The 19,762-nt window shown below is 37.8% G+C and overlaps 1 protein-coding gene across 3 annotated transcripts in view; it reads left to right on the top strand.

Annotated features, from left to right (window-relative positions):
* Positions 1 to 19,762, top strand: part of MAML3 (mastermind like transcriptional coactivator 3) — a 550,166-nt gene that overhangs the window by 257,306 nt on the left and 273,098 nt on the right. Inside the window, exon 1 of one of the 3 annotated variants that reach the window (XM_043972802.1) lies at positions 15,706 to 15,788. The exons of the other annotated variants lie outside the window; for them this stretch is intronic. The gene's annotated coding sequence lies outside the window, so the exon portion shown is untranslated. Of the gene's footprint in view, positions 1 to 15,705; positions 15,789 to 19,762 lie in introns of those variants that run through there. 3 annotated transcript variants of the gene reach the window in all.

Raw genomic sequence — 19,762 nt, 5'->3', positions numbered from 1 at the left:
TATATCAGCATGGTTTAGGAGTGTAGAGTTCCAGAGGAGAAGTGAAGGGATCTGGATTCAAATCCTGACTCTTACAATAATTTATTATGTGGCCTAAGGAAAATGTTCAACTTTTACATACGGTGGATGTGGTGCTGGAATTAGAAAGACTTAGGTTCTAATCCTGGCTTGGATATTTATTTAGCCAAACATGAACAAGTCTTCTAACATTTCCATGCTTTAGTTTCTGCAACTGTAAAATGGGAATAATCATGATACCTATTTTATAGGAAGAAGATTGAATGAGATAATACATGTGGGGGCAGGTAGGTGGTGCAGTGGATAAAGCACCAGCCTTGGATTCAGGAGGACCTGAGTTCAAGTCCAGCTTAAGATACTTTACACTTACTAACTGTGTGACCTTGGGCAAGTCACTTAACCCTCATTGCCCTGCCTCCCCCCAAAAAAGAAAAAGAAAAAAGAAATCCAAGCTCTCAATGATTATGAGATAATACATGTAAAGCAATTTGTAAACTTTAGAGCCCTATATAATTTTTATTCGGTAGTAGTAGAAGCAACAGCAATAATAGTAATATCTTGTACCCCATTTACTCACCTCTAAAATGATCATAGACCTGGAACTAAAAGGAACCTCCGAGATCATCTCCTCTAACCTCATTTTACAAATAAGAAAACTAAGGGCCGGGGAGATTGTAGCTTGCCCAAAATAATACAGGTATTAAGTGACAGAACATTTGAATGTAGGTCTTCTGATTTAAAGCAGGTATCAATTCAACACAATTTTACCATGTGGTCAGAATTGGGAGAAAGTTAGGAAAGAGAACTGAGGTATCTAAAGAAAATAATCTCTGAGTTACATGGGAGACTTGCTACAATGCTATTTTCTAGGTCATCTGTAAGTAAAACATTTAAAATGTCCTTAAAGGAGGATAGCCAGAATAGACCCACATGAAGTTGAAGTACTTTTCCATACCAGAATGAACAGTGTTTCAGAGCATCTCCAGGGTGTTCATACTAACTGCCCTGAAAAATGGAAGAGTAGATATGACTGGACTATGGTCCAGTGGCTTGAGTGGGCAATTTGTATTTTAGTTAAAGGCCTGGAAATGGTGGGTTTAGAGTTAGATTTGTGTTTGAATCCCAGCGATGTCACTGACTGCCTGTATGACCTTGGATATAATACTTCCCTTTCTGAACTTGGTTTCTTCATCTGTAAAATTGGAGAAGATGGATTATAACATCCTTTCTTGCTCCATATTCTGTAGCATTTCCACAGCTTTATTAATCTTACAGTACATACATGTTAGCCATTATCAGAATTTTCTTTTTCTTTCTTTCTTTTTTGGTCAGGGCAATGAGGGTTAAGTGACTTGCCCAGGGTCACACAGCTAGTAAGTGTCAAGTGTCTGAGGCCAGATTTGAACTCAGGTCCTCCTGAATCAAGGGCCAGTGCTTTATCCACTGTTCCACCTAGCTGCGCCCAGAATTTTCTAATAACAATAAGACATAAATGTTTAGAAAGTGCCTTTGAAGTTTGCAAAGCACTTTCTAGATTACAACGGCAGGTCCTTAAAACAACCCTGTGAGATCAATACTGTAGGTATGGCTGTCCTCATTTTATAGCTAAGGAAACTGAAATGAGAAAGGTCCATGACATGCTTGCAAAGCTATTAAGGGTCAAGAGGCAGGCAGTATGTCAAGTTTTTCAGCCCAGGTGTTCCTGAGTCCAGTACTCCAATGACCCTATAATCTCACAATCATGAGATTCTATGATTTATCCTTATTATTGTTGGAAAATGTCTATTTTCATCACTTAGTCTCAAGGCACCTTAATGAAATGATGGTGTTTGACTTTACCTACCAGGGGGGCTCATCTGTTTACTGTGGAGTTCTACCATATTTTTAGTCTGGAAGGACAGAAGGCCTTCACTCATCTATTGGACTTGGGGGGGGGGAAATGTGAATGCTTTAAAAAGTCTGGAATTTCATTCGTATGGGTACAGCCTCCACCAGAGCAGATACCCTGTGTTGTGACTAGCTCAGTCTTTGAGAATTCTTATGGCCAAAATAATTCATCATTAGGAGCCAACCTTCTTTGATAAATTTCCTTAAAATTAACAACATACAGCCCAGGCTTAAAGGGACTTGAAGCCTTCACACTTCGTCTGACATGCTAGAGTTTGTGATCAGTTTGCTCAGACCTTAAGAATTGCTACAATGCCCACCATGCCAAAAGAAGTCATCAGAGTTATACTTTAGTGTAGGTTTATGGGAAAATATATTTATTGTATTAATAAATAGGCACCATATTGGTCTGAATAGAGATGACTTCTCTCCTAAATGAGGTCTCTTTGAAAGGGAAAAAAATTATAGTTACTCACTTATAATGAGACCAATTATAGGCTGTATTCAGGCTTTATTTGAGCCAGATTTGGGGGAGAGGGGATCATATGGCCTACATTTGAACCAACATGAAATTACTTAGGGGATTCACTGTGGTATATATAGTGTATAGAAAGTTGGCCTTGCAAGGATTGGGAATTGAAGGGCTGCCCATCAGTTGGGGAATGGCTGAACAAGTTGTGGTATATGAATGTAATGGAATTCTATTGTGCTGTAAGAAACAGTGAGCAGGCAGATTTCAGAGAAACCTGGAAGGACTTGCATGAATTGATGATGAGTGAGATGAGCAGAACCAGGAGAACATTGTACACAGTATCATCAACATTATGTGTTGATCAACTGTGATAGACTTGATTCTTCTCAGCAATACCATGGTCCAAGATAGCTCCAAAGGACTCATGATGGAAAATGCTCTCCAAATCCAAAAAGAAAAAAAAAGAACTGTGGAATATGGATGCAGATTGAGCCATACTATTTCTCTTGTTTTTGGTGCTGTTGTTTTTCTTTTTTGAGGTTTTTCCTTTTTGCTCTGATTCTTCTCTTATAACATGACTAATGCAGAAATGTGTTTAATGTTATAACATATATAACTTATATCAGATTACTTGCTGTCTTGGGGAGGGGGGAAGGAGGGGAGGGAGGGAGAAAAATTTGAAACTAGAAATCTTATAAAAACAAATGTTGAAAACTAAAAAAAAAAAGTTGGCGATGGAGCCTGGAAGACCTTGTTTCAAATCCTATCTCTGATACATGCTACTAAGTGATCTTGGGAAAATCTCTTAAGTGCCCCAGGTAACTCACTAAGACTGAAAGTTGTACCAGAATAGCTGATATCCTTTGGTGGAAGGAGTTTACATGGATGAGATTCCCTATACTGATGAAATCTCAGGTTCATCTTTTTTTAAAAGATAAAATTACTTATGGTCCCCCCAATTAAAATCATGGAAGTATCAAATATCATATGATGCCATAATATGAAGCACGAATTATGCACATTTTATTTTTCTAATTGTTTGCGAGGCAGTTGTGAACTGGCTCCCACATCTGACTTTTGACATGACCATCAAGGTGCAAAATGAAGTAGGGACTGGGATGCTAGGCTGCTAATCCTGAATGCTCAGGATGAACACTACTCTAGAATGTTAGACTGTTAGGTTAGAATAATAATAATATTCTTAACTAACATTTACATGGTACCTACTATGTGCCAAACCACTAGCTAAGTGCTTTGCAAATGTGGTCTCACTTGATCCTCACAGTAACCCTGAGAGGTAGGTGCTATTATTTTCCCTCATTTTGCAGTTGAGGAAACTGAGGCAAAGAAAGGTTAAGTGACTTGCCCAAGGTCACACAGCTAGGAAGTGTGTGATGCAGGTCTTCCTTCACTATCCACTTCTTGTTGTTATTGTTGTTGTTGAGTGACTTTAGTTGTCTGCCTCTTTGTGATCCCATTTGGGGTTTTCTTGGCAAAAAAAAAAAAAGTGGAATGGTTTGCCATTTTTTTTCTACAGTTCATTATATACATGAGGAAACTGAATCTGAGACAAGATTTGAATTCAGGTCTTCCTGATTTCAGGCCTGGTGCTTTATCCACTGTACCACTTCAAAGCTGCATCATAAGTAAGCAGGTTTGTTAAGGGTTATATCTGGAAGAATTTGCAGTAGATTTCTGTTAGTTGAGTTGTGCCTAAGGGACACTCCCTAATGAACGTGTTTAATCCCTGGAGAAGAACTCTGAGGCAGGCCTTCTATGAAATAATGGGTTATTCATCGAGCCATGGAGTGATCCAAGTCCATTTAGCAAACAGCCACTTAACTGCCTTTCCACCAAAAAGTGAAATATCATTTGAAGCAGCTGTTCACAGCTGGGAAAGAAGGCATCATGGATTAAAATTAAGGCAGAAAGCAAGTGATTTAGAGCAAAACAAAGTGTTCCTTCAGGTTAAAAATTAACATGAAAGCAGTAAATCACTTTCAGTGTATGTATAAGGTATTTTCTCCCCTTGCAAATAATTTTTTTCATGCTAAAGAGGACATTGACATATCAATGACTACTTCTATAAACCTCACTTAAAACAACCCACCAAAAAAACCCCCACCAAAAACAATCAGGGGTGTGGAGAGTCTTCTTCTATATTTAGAATGAAATTTTGTTCTCCCACCATCAGGATGTGAGCTTAATTATAGTGTGCTGCAAACTTTGCTTTTGTGGAGGACATTTTTTGTGGGTGGGGGGCATCTCACTCAGGCTAGTGAAGTTGGTCTGCAAATTTGTTTTGCTTCTGAAGGACTAACAAAAGTTGAAATACATTTGGTGTACCTTGATACTCATAATTATAAAAAACCAGTACTATCAAACAGACCATTTAGAACTAGACATCTAGGTTCAGATTCAATTACAATTACAACATTAAATGTCTAGCACTGTCTTAGTCACTAGTAGATACAAACCAAAAAGGAAATAATTCCTGTTCTCAGATAGCTTACAATCTATTAGACTGTTTCAGATAGACAGATAAATAGATGTCCATATGTATATATGTATATATGTATGTGCCCAGCTGATCTTCCACTGACTACATCAGTTATACTTCTTAACCAGTTTCATTTTCAGTGAAAGTTAATCTTCAACATAAAAACCCCTGAAGTTATTTTTAATTCTATCCAGAATTAGAAGTGATTTGGACAGTAACTTCTTACATACTGCATATCTGCACACAAATATCTATTCCTGTGTGTGCCTGCATACATAACAGTAAGAACAACACATAGTTACTACTAATGCATCAAATTCATTACACATATATATAATACTCTATTCAAGAGATAAGTACTATATACCAACTGTGAAAAATTGCACATGTCCTGAGTAAAAAATATCATTCTAGACTTTAAGGATATCAGGTTGCCTTTTTTAAAAAAATCATAGGTTTTACCTGTTTTATTATCAGTTCAGGGTAATTTAGTGAAGTCACTTGTACTCTTATTAGCTATCATTAAGAAAACTTGTTGTTTAGGGATGAGGGTCCTGGATGGAGGTAACTTAACATTCAGTAGGCGCTCAGTAAATGAGTCAATGGATTGGAATTTTTGGTGGTAAATTGAATTGGGGGAAAGAAATACAAATCCTGCTCTCTAAAGAAGTGTTTTATAAGCTTCCCTAAAACAGCCACAGAGGTTGAAAATATTTTCCAGTTAAACATACATGTGTACATATTGACATGTGTGTATAGACATATACACACATGTGTGCACATACATATGAAAATACTGCCATCTAACTTATGAGGAAACTAATGATTTCTGTCTAGGGGAAACCTGGTGCTAAAATAGAATGTCACCAGTCGGGAAGGATGAGGTGCAGGGGCAGAGATGCTTTAAAGCAGGCTGATGTGGAGTTTGCCTTAGCATGGCTACAATTTAAACTGCTCCATTTCAGAAGCCCCTGACCCAATGTTTTTTCCTCTCCCAATTCAGTTGCTTAATTGATTAAATGTAGAGGGGCTTTAAATGAATCACTATGTGTTTGGTTGTAAATGGTACAAGAGATAAAGTGAGGAAGATTTTAAAAAGAATTATTTTTAAAAGAATTATTACATCATAAAATATTAAATCCAAAAATATTTTCTTTTGTTAAAAATAAAAAGAGAAACAGTATGGAAGTGTATTGAAGCTAGATAGCAGCACCAAAGTGTTACACTCTTAAGAGGAGAATCCCCATACCTCTTGGAGGGGGCCAGAGATTAAGCCAGGAAACCTCTTGTTTGAGAGCAGTCTGGGTGATTTTATAAATGCTACATAATAAACTTAGTCCTTACCTTCTTCTTCCTATTTATGTAGACTAAAAAAGAAAGACAGACATTTGCTCATTTTTAATCCCCAATTTTACTGTTAAAATGAAAATTTTTATTGTGGGGAAACAAATCCTAGCCCTCTATATCGTTTAAGTTAAAACCAATTAAAACATCAATATTATCTGGCAATCACATTTTAATTCTTAATGAGTATAATAATACTTAGACTTTACTCTGTTTCTAGGCTCAAGTGATATATTGTATGTGAAGAGTTTGCTTTATAATATAACACACTATATAACTATAAGCTATGAATCAATGAATGCTTAAAAATATTAATTTATAATTTACTATGTGATGTACTTTGTGATGATAAGCAAAGCAGTCTTTGCCCTCAAGGAGTTTAAATTCTACCCAGAAGAATAATTTGCAAAACTATTCCAAAAGCATTTTCTTTTCTTGTTGTTGTTGTTGTTGTTGTTATTTGTTTGTTTGTTTGTTTTTTGTGGGGTAATGAGGGTTAAGTGACTTGCCCAGGGTCACACAGCTAGTAAGTGTCAAGTGTCTGAGGTCAGATTTGAACTCAGGTCCTCCTGAATCCAGGGCCAGTGCTTTATCCACTGCGCCACCTAGCTGCCCCCAAAAGCATTTTCAATATAATATTCTTATGTTCATCTCTGGTCCCTTCCAAGGAAATTAAGAAGACTTTCACCTTGGAACTGCTTCCTACCCCATGTTCATATTGGGCTTTAGGTCCCATCATCATCATCATCATGATACCTGCTAAAATGGTCACTTAGAACATTAACCGTGTATCCATGGTTCTCTTCCACGTGACTTCATATGTACCTATTACATTTACTTTGATATTTCCATAACTTCATTATCCCAGTAATATGGGTATTCCTTCCATTAACGTCGATCATAGCTTTGCCACGTCCTCCCATTCCATGTTACTACAAGAAGAGGAATTTAAACAACTTAAGGAAGCCCGGCTTTAACACTTCTAATTTTTTCACACCCAGGCCATCTAGACTAGAGTAACTCTGGATACTGGAAACCCTTCAATCATTTCCCCTTAGTTTTCTCCCAGGTTAAGTTGCCTGGATAAGGCTAGCTAGTCTCACCTTTAAATTGTTTCATATTTTCCTCTACTTCTACAATCCATGTTTATTGCTTGTCTGCTTATTCCATAACTTTTTTTCCCTTTTTCTCCCTTTTTCATAAGGAAGGTGTTGCATGTATGCCTGCGTCTGTGTCTATTTTTCCCATCCTGTTGCTCTTGTCTCTACCCTGGAGCTCTCCATCCCTAATTCTTCCTTATTCTGTTTCTTTTAGTCAGTCACTCGTAGAATTGTAAAATCATAGAGCTGGAAGATGGCTGAGAGGCCATTTAGGCCAGCCCATAACCTGAAGCAAGACTTCCTGCTATAACATCCCCAAAATGACTTTCAGTGCTAGCATCTCTAGCATGCTAGAAAACATGAGGCTATAGCACCAAAATGGTGACTCTCCCAGAAATCCTACTTCAAGAGACATCTCAATTCCTTAGCCCAGCTCCCAAGGCATCCTTGTAGGGAATACAAGTATCTCTCTGCAGAGAGAAGGGCTGTATCCCCAGAATGTGGACTGTGGCCTCATTTTCTGTGTGGCCATGTAGCAGCTGAGGGGAAAGGGGTGTTAAAAGGAAGATCAGGAATGCTTTTCATGGCACTGTTTAGTGTTCAGCTGCCTTCCACCTCCCCATGGCAGTGGAACAGCTGTCAGATGCCAAAAAATGCTATGTTGCTTCCAGCTGTCTCCATAATTCAGTTTCTATACCATTAGTGCAGTCAATGGAATCATGACCCCCAATCTTCAAGGACTACTCTGCCCCCCACCCCAAGAAAACTGTCCTCTATCCTTTCCCCCTTCTCATTATTTCCTGTCCGTTTCCCTGGTACCATTTGAAGTGACTCCAAACAATTCAGGAAAATATAGTTGGACCAACAAGCCAAATAGGCAGGTGATCCCCCTATATAGATTATCTATGCCATAATAATCTTAATCTTCATCAAGAAATACTTATCAAACACTAAGTGTAGAAGCCATTACTTTAAGTGATGGGAAAACAAAATGAATCTTGTCCTTAAAGAATAGTCCAGTTAGAGTATCAGATTCGGATGCACAAAGATACTTAAGAATACAAGGTAACATAACAATACAAGATAACATAAGGCTAACGATCAAAAGAATAGTTTAGGTAGTAAATGTTCCAGGCTAATTTAAAAAGAACATCCTCAAAATACCATTTCTAACAGTAACTGAGTGCAACCTTTGGTGTACAAGAAAAAGATTTACTCTTAAAATTCATATATAATTGGAAAGGTAGATTCATCATAATAACATAGCATTTTAGGTTCCTCATTTTGACCTGACCAAAAGTCTAGTTTAATTATTGCTTAACCACATCTTTCTTTCATATTTATAACTAAAAGACCTAAAAAGCTTTTTAAGGTTTATTTTCACTTTGAGAGTCAAATAATTGTAGGGATGTGTTATTGAAGAAAAATATCCAGAAAATAAAAGCTTTTATATAAAAATTGTAGGTATCCATAAAAGTGTTATTTATCAGCACCATGTTGGACACAGGATAATGAAAGGCCAACCACAACTCCCCAAGATGACCTGTTAAGTCAGAGAAAGGGGTGGCAATCAGAATCAGTGGAGGGAATGCTCACACTGATAGTATCCTTCCAGTATTCAAGCACATTAAACTTACTGTTGGTTATTAGAATGGCAACAATGCTCCATGTATCCATGGTTAATATGTTGAATCAAAAATGGTTCTCCTTCATGTGACTTCACATGTACCTATTGCATTTACTTGGATATTTCCATAACTTCATTATCCCAATAATATGGGTATTCCTTCCACTAGGGTCAATCAAAGCTTTGCCATGTCTTCCTATTCCATGTTATCCTTGACTACCTCTTTATATGAAGATGCTTTATGCCATAGAAGTGTTCCTTTTATATATTTAATATTTAATAGATGCCATGAAGCATACAAATGATACTTGCTTTCAAATGGATGTTACTAAATCTTATGGTGCTGTCTCTGCTACCTTGGTTTGAAAGAATGCACCAAATTTTTTTGTCACCATACTTTTTACTATTTCATCTTCTAGGGTTCAATGTTGTGGTATAATCAGCTTTCATGGTGGTCTCTTGGCTTTTTCCCTGTAAGGTACAATGATGACACGTCTGATGGAAAAATCCTTCTTGCCTTTCAGCACAGGATAATTCCACCTCTTTTATTTGCCTCCTCAAGGACAATCTGCGACCTGTTTTTCCACTTAACTAGAACATCTTTGTCTTCTGGTATCATTTGTTGTAAAAATGTCAATATCGTTGTGGCTCAATTCCTCTGTAGTGTACTAACTCACTGGTCATTGGACAAAGATAATACATTAAGAGTACTAATAGCTAAATAAATATTTGGAAGCAATTTAAGAACCCTGTAATCTTTAGGATCCTTCCCCCCACAGTCACCTTTTTCAATCACTCTACCATGATGGCTGCAGAAGCTGGCACAAGACAGCTTGGCTACACAGGAGGAAAGGCCATTTATCATCCTATGGCTAAGTAATGGGTAAAAGATTCTCCATATTACTTAGGCTGATCATCAGAAAGGAGACACAGTCTAGCTTTGTAGAATCTGTTAGAGCTTGTGCTTTGTGGGCATGGATTTGGAAAATCTAGGTTTACTTCCATGGGGTGATGAAACACCAACTTTGTTTGATAAAATAGTCAAATCATCTTTCAGTTTTCTCATGTAAGCAGCAATCTGAAAAAGAAATTAAAAATTGTTATACATATATAAACATATGTGTTTATATATAATGAATATAAGATAATTTGGCAAGAGAGGGCACTAGTAGCTGATAGGAATCAGGAAAAACTTTATGTAGAATGCATTATTAATTGTAGAGTATGAGAAGCAGTATTTCATAGTGGTTAGAGTCCTGTACTGGGTATCTTGAAATCCCATTGCTGGTACTTACCATCCTTGTGGCCCTGTGCAAATCAACTAGCCTCTGCGTATGTCTGATGATTCCCTATGACTTAGTTACTTAGTCATCGTTGGTGGAGAAGATCATAGATTCTTCAAAGGGATATATCTTTTATAAAAATGAAACTTGCATTAGTTTCTGAGAATGAAGATTTGCCTTTGAAATTCTATGAAGTTCTTACATGTTTCTGCTTTTCTTTTTTCCCCCATTTTAGACCAGTGTTTTAGTGGTATAGGGAATTACCAGATAAAGAAACTCCCTATACCAATGGAAATCAACATCTGTTCTGTAACTTAAAATCTTAGGGAGTTGTCTGGGATACTGAGAAGTAAAGTGTCTTGCTTCACACAGCCTGTGTGTGTCAGAGGGATTTAAATACAAATCATCCTGCATCAAAGACCAGCACTCTATCTATTATACTATATTACCTCTCTTCTACAGTTTATTGGGGGGAATATCATATTAAACTGAGCCTTCCTGACAACTGTTTTAAATCAAACATTCCAGTGGACAAATAATCATTTAAATAAAACTCACTCTAAGAATTTGAGCAGGTGGCTCTCTGATGTCCTTGATAGAATATTTCTGCAGGACTCAAAGAATCACCTAGTGTCCACTACTACCACCACCACCACACACATGTACAGTAGATAGGAAAGGAGCCCTGGAAACAAAAAATCAAACCTTCCATTCAGTATTCATCAGGATCACTCATTTGTGATATCATGAGTGGTTTAATTATTTATCAATCAGTCATTTAAACAACAAGTATTTATTAAATCACTGGCTGTGCCAGACACTGTGCCTTAGCACACTGGGGATACAAAACCAATAGGGAGACAGTCCCTGCCTTCAGGGAGCTTATATTCTGATAGAGGAGACATAGGGAAAATATATAAAGTGAATACAAAGTAATTTTGGGAGGAGAGATCACTAGCAGTTGAAGGGAATCAGGAAGGGCTTCATCCAGAAGATGGTGCTTGAGCTGAATCTTGAAGGAAACCAGAGATTCCAAGAGGTTGAAGTCAGGAAGGACTATATTTCAGGCATGGAAGATTGCCAATGCAAAGACACGGAGATGAAGTGCTATGTGTAAGAAACAGCAATTATGCCATAATGACTGGACCTTAAAGTGCATGTAGGAGAATAATATATAAGGCTAGAAAGGTAGGAAGGGGCCACCTTGGGAAGAACTTTATCAGCGTCTCTCAGGATCCAAATATTTACCAGGCACTATGCTAAGCATTCAGGATCCAAGTATAAAGAATGAAAACAATCCTGACTCACAAGGAGGCCAAATTCTAATGGATGAGACAAGGACACATATAAATTAATACAAAGAAGTTAAATAAAAAGTAATTTTGGGAGAGATGGCACTAGAGGTTCAGGGGATCAAGAAAGACTTCACCCAGAAGATGGTGCTTGAGATGTGTGTTAAAATGATAGATTGGAGGAATGAAAGACTGGAGGCAGGGAGACCAAATAGGAGACAGTTCCAGTGATCTCAGCAAGGGTCTGAACTTGGGTGATAGCTGTGTAAGTGGAAAGAAGTTGAATGTAAGACATTGTAGAGATAGAAACAACAAGATATGGCAACTAATTGGATCACTGGGGGTGAGGGAGAATGAGAAATTAAGTGTAATATAGAGATTATCAACACCAGTTATTAGAAGGATGGTAATGTATTTGAGAGAAATAAGAAAGTTTGGAAGATGGTTGGGTTTGGAGGGATAGACAATGAATTCAATTTTGGACATATTGCGTTTGAGATGTCCCATGACTTCCAATTCAAAATGTCCTGTACACACCTGGTAACGTAAGACTGAAGCTCATGAGTCATCCTTTTTTGTTGTTTGTTTTTGTTTTTGCCAGGCAATGAGGGTTAAGTGACTTGCCAAGGGTCACACAGCTAGTAAATGTCAAGTGTCTGAGACCGGATTTGAACTCAGGTCCTCCTGAATCCAGGGCCGGTGCCTTGTCCACTGCCCCCAAGTCATGTATTTAGAAATAATAGTGAAACCCTTGAGATCTGAGGAAAGAGGGAGGGAGGGAGGAAGAGAGAGGGGGGGGGTGGAGAGAGAGATAAGGAGGCCTAGGATGAAACATTGGGGAATATTCACAATTGGAGGCATGATGGTAAGCCAGAAAAGGACATCAAGAAAGAGCACTCAGAAGATTCTTAAAGCTCTCGGCCAGTCTTTCCAAGGGATTTCATAAATATGTCACAGTTTTTCCTTCATAGTACTGCTGGTTGTGACATAAATTAAAGGGTCCATTCTGACTGATCTATGTCATCCAGTTTCTCTAGTAGGTAGAACATAGTCTTCTTCATCTTCTCATAAGCTTCCATCTTCTCCTCCAATGGCTGATTCTATCACCAGTACCACTGTATAGTTTATCTAGTTTTATTCATTTCATTGTATGCAGCCATATTGGAGAAAACATGGAAATTGATGTCAGATTAATGTTAGAACAGGGGTTGGCAGCCCATGTGTTCATAGCATGTGGTCAGAAGATCAGTGGCATATGGGTTGGCTGCCTCTGCCATGCTCCACCACTTATCAGGGTTGACACATGGTAACCTTCTGTTTCTGCTCACCAGAATCAACATCTGGTTACTACCACCATTCCCCTTCCCCAAAATATGCTTAGAACAGGGATTAGCAGCTTGACACACTACTTTGGAGAGGTTGCCAATTCCTTTGTTAGATTATGTTCTGGTCCTTTGAAATTACTACCAACCTGGGAAGGAACAAGCTTTTTTATGCTGATGACTTGTGTTTTAAAAGTCCATACAAGATCATCACACATTAAAATTGTCAACTTAAAAAGAAAAACTTGATCTTTTATCATCTCCTCCTTTTTTCCCCCTAATTGTCAATTTCTCTCTATTCTCTGGCTTCTCCCCTGTTGCCTAAAACATTCAGATTTTCCACATCCTTTAAAAGGGGGGAAAAAAACTTTCCTTGACCTGCCATCCCTTCAAATTAATGTCCTTTATATCTCTTCCATTTTCTGTGCCAAATTCCTGTCTACACTTGTTGCTTCTACTTCTTTAGCTTCCATTCACTTCTCAGCCCCATGAAGTCTGGCTCACCTCACCATTCAACTAAAACTGCTTGATCCAAAATAATCAATGATCTCTTAGATGTTAATTCCAAGAGCCTTTTCTTAGTCCTCATCCTTCTTGATTGTCCTTCCTCTCCCCCTCCCAGAATTTGATACAAATCTGACCATCCCAGTCACTTTCCAAAAAAAGCATCTACCTGTAGATTGGGGATAAAATACAAACCTCTCCATCTGACATTTGAAGCCTTTCACAATTTGGCTTCAACCTGTCTTTCCTGACTGATCTCACCTTATTCTTCCTCCGACATCCCACATTTCAACTATCCTACTTTCCTTTTCTTATTTATGACATCCAGCCTCTCACCTCTGTTCTCTTTGTACCAGGTGTCCCTCGTGTAAAATGCTCTCTCTCCTTCTAACTTCATTCTAAGCCCAACTCAGGCATTCCCTCCTATAGGATGCCTTTGCTAATCTCTCCAGTTAATGCTCCCTCCTGACATTTTTTTGTGTTTACTGTATATACACTTATTTTTCAACATACAGTCTTCCCCCAGTAGAATGCAAGATTCTAGAGTGCAGGGACATATTAATTTTTACCTTAATATGCCTTGTACTTATCACAGTGCCTAGAACACAGTAGGTACATAATGAAAGCTTACCAAATTCAATCAAATCAGAATAGAACCCTGGACACTGACATATCTGAAGATCGTGTATATCATATACCAGTTTGCACTATGAAACTATAATTTTTAAAAGGATTTTAATTGATTATGTAGAGCTGAATTATATTGCCAAATTCTGCAATAGGAAACTTGAGACTTTACACTGGTAAATGTTGAATAGCTTCACACAGTGCCAGGCACATAGTAAGCACCTAATGAATGTTTACAGATTAATTGCATAAATAAATATAGATTTGAATTCTTAAGTTTTTATTTAATTTTCAATTTGTAAAATAAAACGAGCATTTCCAAAACATAATATCATAAAAATATGATTGCACATGAAGCTGCAAATCTGTTACGTAGAATTTGTTATTCCTTTGAAATATATGATAAAGTTATCTTGTAAATTTCTTTTTTCCCCTTCCCCCACCCCGAGATGGCTTATCATTTAGATACAAAATAGGTACATATATGTAAATTCATTCTATACATATTTTTACTTATCAGTTCTTTCTCTGGGTGTAGATAGCATCTTCTTTCATAGGTCCTTTGTAATTAATTTGGATATTTGTAATTGTCAAAATGACTTTTTTGCTCAAAGTTGTTCTTAAAAACAATATTGATGCTTTTGTTTTTAATTAAAACAACTAGCATTTGGCAATGAGAATGGGAAAGATAAAGGGGTCTGAGCATGTCCTAGGGTAACATAAAATTCTAGCCTAGGCTGTAGATGTCAACTGCACGGTGGCATATATAAACTGAATTTTTTACTTTTAGTTATACTGATCCTCATAGATATATCCAGCAATTTCATCATTTTCACCCATGAGCCATCTCTAACATAAATGATAAGACAGGATCTTTAGCAATGAATTCCTAAGAACTGAGCCCGTCGGCAAACAATGTAAGAAAGTCATGGTGCTGTGAGCTTCTGTGGGGCGGGATGAATTCAGAGAATGTCTCCAGAATGCATATATAAAGGTTGTGTGTGCTGAGTTAGATGGACCAACCAGAGGTAGGGGCTGGGGTGGGTAAGGAGGGGGCAAAAAAAGAATCAAACGATTAAAGATGTGCTGAAGCATAGATTCAAATAATGCATGGCAACTGGTATGTTTAGGCATCAACAGTAGCCAACAAACCAATTTGGCAGGTAGTGATCATATTCTCATAGACTTTTAGAGCTGGAAGAGACCTTTAGATATCCTCTTAGTCCAAATCCTTCATCTTCCAGAAGAGGAAACTGACACTCTGGGAGGTTGTCACTTGGCCGAGGTCAGGAGACAAGGATGATCCTTTTTTGACTAAAGTCAATGTGCAGCCCAGAAAAGGAAGAGAAAGGATCGTAGATGGAGTTAGACAATACAAAAGGCAATGGTAGATTGATTCTAGTCTGTTTAGCCACACGTATAAATTGAATACACAAAGCCATACATAGTATCTCTGATTATCAAATGCATTTCATATTTTATGGGAGATGTGTTAGTGTGGATATTCCCTCCACCAATGTAATCTTAAGATGTAGTTTCAAAAAAAAATTTATTACCTGGTAGTTAGTTACCTCCTAGATGGAAGACAGATTTTCAGCACTATCTAAATTCCATTTTCTGGCATAGTTCCACTTGCCTTACCCTAGTTACAGCTTGGGGTGGGTGGATCTGGAAAATATTCAGCTAGAACCAGGAGAACAACACTGAGCTCAGTAGAAGAAAACCATGCAAAAAAACCCAGCAACATTCAGATCAATGGAGTAATTCATCTTGATCCTAGAGGATATAGAAGGAGAGGAAGGCTGCCTTTAAGTAGAGAGCTAAGTGTGTGTGTGTGTGTGTGTGTGTGTGCGTGTGTGTGTGTGTGTGTGTGTGTGTGTGTGGGTGTGTGTGTGTGTGGGTGTGTGGGTGGAGGGGGGGGGTTCTTTTCATAGTCTATCTTGCATTGTGGTATAGTAGGAAGAGCACTTGGATTGGGGGTCACAGGACCCATGTTTGAATTCTGGTTTGGATGCACACTATCTGTTCCACGTGAGGCAAGTCTTTTCAACTTCTTGAGACTCAGCGTGCTCATCTGTAAAATGATGGCATTGGGCCAACTGCCCTTAAAAGCTATTTCCAGCTCAAATCTATGATTCTGTTCCTTTATATGTAATATCTCCTTGGAAAATTTTAAACTCTTAGAGGGTAATCTATGTCATTTTTTCATCTTCGTAAGCCCAGTGCCTAATACAACATAGAAAATGCTTAATAAATTGTTTTCCAATTGAATTGAATACATGTGTCAGATATGCACCAAAAGTCCTGCTTCCATTTATCTAAGACAATAGTTAGATTCCCAGTTTTTTTCATGTAATGTCATGGGCAAAGCTGGACTTGATTTTCGGTCCAAGTCTCTATCCAGTTTAATTTTAGCTTTCCCCTTTTTTTGTCTCAGTTTCATCATCCTAAAAATAACCATTGTCCTCATAATGCTAACACAAACTTTTTTCTCATAGTAATAACCCTGTGAAACAGGCAGTATCCTGAGGGGACTAGACTAGGTGTTTTCCTGAAGTCCCATCTAGCATTAAGATTCTGTTTTACTGAACCCAAACATTTAGAACCTCCATCTACCAAATTTAAAGCTTGCTCAGAGACAAGGGATAATTTCAAATATTCGGGGTTTGGGGCGAGGTTAAATTTTTTAATGCCTTCTGTTTATATATTGCAGTGATTTCTGCATACACTATCCCATCCTCACCCCCAATAGAACCATCTTTTTTTTAACATTATGAAACAATACATTCAAAAATAATCCCGGCATCTAGATGGTGCAGTAGATAAAGCACCGGTCCTGGATTCAGGAGGACCTGAGTTCAAATGTGGCCTCAGATACTTTTGACATTTAACTAGCTGTGTGACTCTGGGCAAATCACTTAACCCTCATTGTCTTGAAGAACAAAAAAGAATGGGATTCTGATGAAATAGAAAAGGTAATGCTGTTTACAAAGACTCACTGGAAACCCATTTATGAAAAAATAACCACTACAATGCTCATTTCTGAAAAATGCATACAACATTCTGCCCCTGTAGTCTGCCACTCCTCTGCCAAGAAGAAGAAACTATGTTTCATTAGTTATTCTTGGGGATTATAAAATGTTTGTTATTAATGAATCAGGATAAATCATTACATGTGTTTTTTACTCTCCTAGTCTCACATTGCTACACTTAGCCTGTGAATGAATATACATTCATGTGGAAAGAAAGAAGACTCAGGCTGGGGTTGGAGAGAGAGAGAGAGAGAGAGAGAGAGAGAGAGAGAGAGAAACCCAATTCCATGCTATATATGTATGTGCATCAAAGAACTGCTATTCTCTAGCACACAACCACTAAATCAGTATTTCTCTATCCAGCCTTAGAATCCAGTAGGGACATAAAGTTGACGATGGTGTATCTTTCTCTGTCTGGGTTTTGAGATTCTGAAGCCTGGGGTAGTTGAGTGAAGGTGGGAAAGGTAGTATATAATTTATGGACCTAGCCTATATGGAGAAAAGTAGAAAAAGAAAAGAAACATGAAAAAATGACAGGCTTGAGAAAAGGCTAAGATTTCATAGAGGGCTTTTGCCTCAGACGATGTCAAATAGAACTGTTGTCTCAATTGGGATGTTATCCTGTGACATCATTGGAGTGAACAGTGATTTGGCAGTAACCCTCAAGTGTCATAGAATTGTGGAATTGGAAGGGATTTTAAAAATCTAGAATGAATAAATGAGTGAGTGAATGAATGAATGAATAAAAAGCATGCATTAACACTCTGTGCCAGACATTGTGCTAAGTGCTAGAGATACAAATATAAAAGAGAGAGAGACAGTTTCTTCCCTCAGGGAGCTTATATTCTAACAGAAGGAAACTATAAAAATATAGAGGAGTGGTAATGAGGGAAGGGTGAAATCTAGGGATGATAGTAGAACCCTGGAATCACAGAATTGATGCCATAGGAGTATTTTATGGTTGTGTCAATAAAAGCTAAGAATGATTTGGGGAAGAAAGAACAAGACACCACGTACCATTTTGTTGCTATAACATTAACTGTAGCAAAATAAATAAATATTAACTGTAGTAGAGTCAAAGAGTTACTTATACCTCCTTAGGTGTTCTTACTGATGAAGAAGATAATTCACATCCATTCAGTACTGGTACACCGTCTTTCTACCGAGACCTTATCTCTGAGCAATATCTATTTAAAATCACCTAAAATACAGTAAGCAAGAAATAGCACTTTTCATTTGGCAAAACAGTAGCAAGATTTAAAGGTTTCTTTTTTTAATGCTTCCGTGTGTGTGTGTGTGTGTGTGTGTGTGTGTGTGTGTGTGTGTGTGTTTTAATTGGGCAGATGTTTTCTGATTTAATGATAGATGATAATATAACACAGTTGTTTGACACCTGGTGGAAACTAGGCCCTCCTCAGTCCTTAACCTTTGATAATATAGTAAAAATAAATTTACTTGTCTATGGAATACCAATTTTCTGCCTTCCAGAGGGTGAGGCTTCAATTAGCCCTGGTCCATGAGTTGTGCCAAAAAGGGACCGATTTTAATCAGATTTATTTTAAGTGAGCTGCTTTTTAAAAGTATCATAATAAGTAACATTTGCTTTGAGTACCGGGGGCAGGGGGAGTGGTCGATGACAAATATAGAAGTTTGTGAATGATGCATCCAGGGTCAGTAAACCTTTTTTTATTCCTTAGGGTTCAGAATAAGGGTAAGAGAAATTCTATTTGTCTTAAGAAAAGGGCCACAGGATTTGATGGGATGGATTTATGCTGTTTATTGGGACTGGGAGGAGGGCACCAGTGCTGGGGCCATTAGCAAGAGATTGCTGCAGTAGGTTGAGTTTGCTGAATATTAAGCTTCCTGAATATTAAGCTTGCTGAATATATGTTTATTGCTTAGATTGACTTCATGGATGTTATTTATTTATAACTTTAAAGATAATTTAATATGTAAAACCTCCTCCGCCAAAATGTGAGTATTAATTTCCAAGCATCATTTATTGTACTTAGAGGTGATGGATTGTTATGAGTCAGAACTAATAAACTTGTAAGGATTAATAGAAAACTGGACCAGGAAAAAAAATTGCAAGTGTCTTTATGGTTATCATGTGACTGCATCTGTTAAAAGGCCTCCAACTGCTATGTTAGGGAAGCAGAAGAAGGGGAGATGAGTTGGGGAGCAGAGAGAGGGGATTAGTAAAAAGTGTGATTAATACCCTCTTATCTAACAAATATTGGCACTTCATCCATTGGCCAGGCCATTAATTAATCGACAAAACATGGAAATGCTTGCTTGGCTCAGAAAGCATTTGAATGGAAGCTTCTTTTCTCTAGATACCAACAGGTAATGCTAAGACAACTCAGCTTTGTGGATACAAACCAAGCACAAGATTCAACAAGCACAAAATCACTACATGCCTGAGGGCCCATTTTCTTCTGCAGAAAAAGAATCCGGCACTGCATGTATGTTTAAAAAAAAAGTAAGATGATGACAAAGAGGTCCCGAACCATAAGCATTCATAGCTCTCCATGTTTCATTGTTATTTAGGAGGGACAAGTGGGTCTTAACAATTCAGTCTGGTTTCTTTTCTACCCTTATAGCATATTATCAGTACATGCCTGTCACCTAAGGCTGGACACATATATAGTTGCCTGGTGGGTGGGAAGAAGAGAATGAAACATGTCTAACTGAGCTCCTAGGGTCCTCCCCATCTTTTCTTTGAGAGAATTCTGGGTAGGCAGAGGAAGATAG

Source organism: Dromiciops gliroides, chromosome 6, assembly GCF_019393635.1.
Source record: "Dromiciops gliroides isolate mDroGli1 chromosome 6, mDroGli1.pri, whole genome shotgun sequence".
NCBI lineage: Eukaryota > Metazoa > Chordata > Mammalia > Microbiotheria > Microbiotheriidae > Dromiciops > Dromiciops gliroides.
Note: the sequence above shows the minus strand (reverse complement) of the source record. Positions and strands in the feature narration are given on the sequence as shown.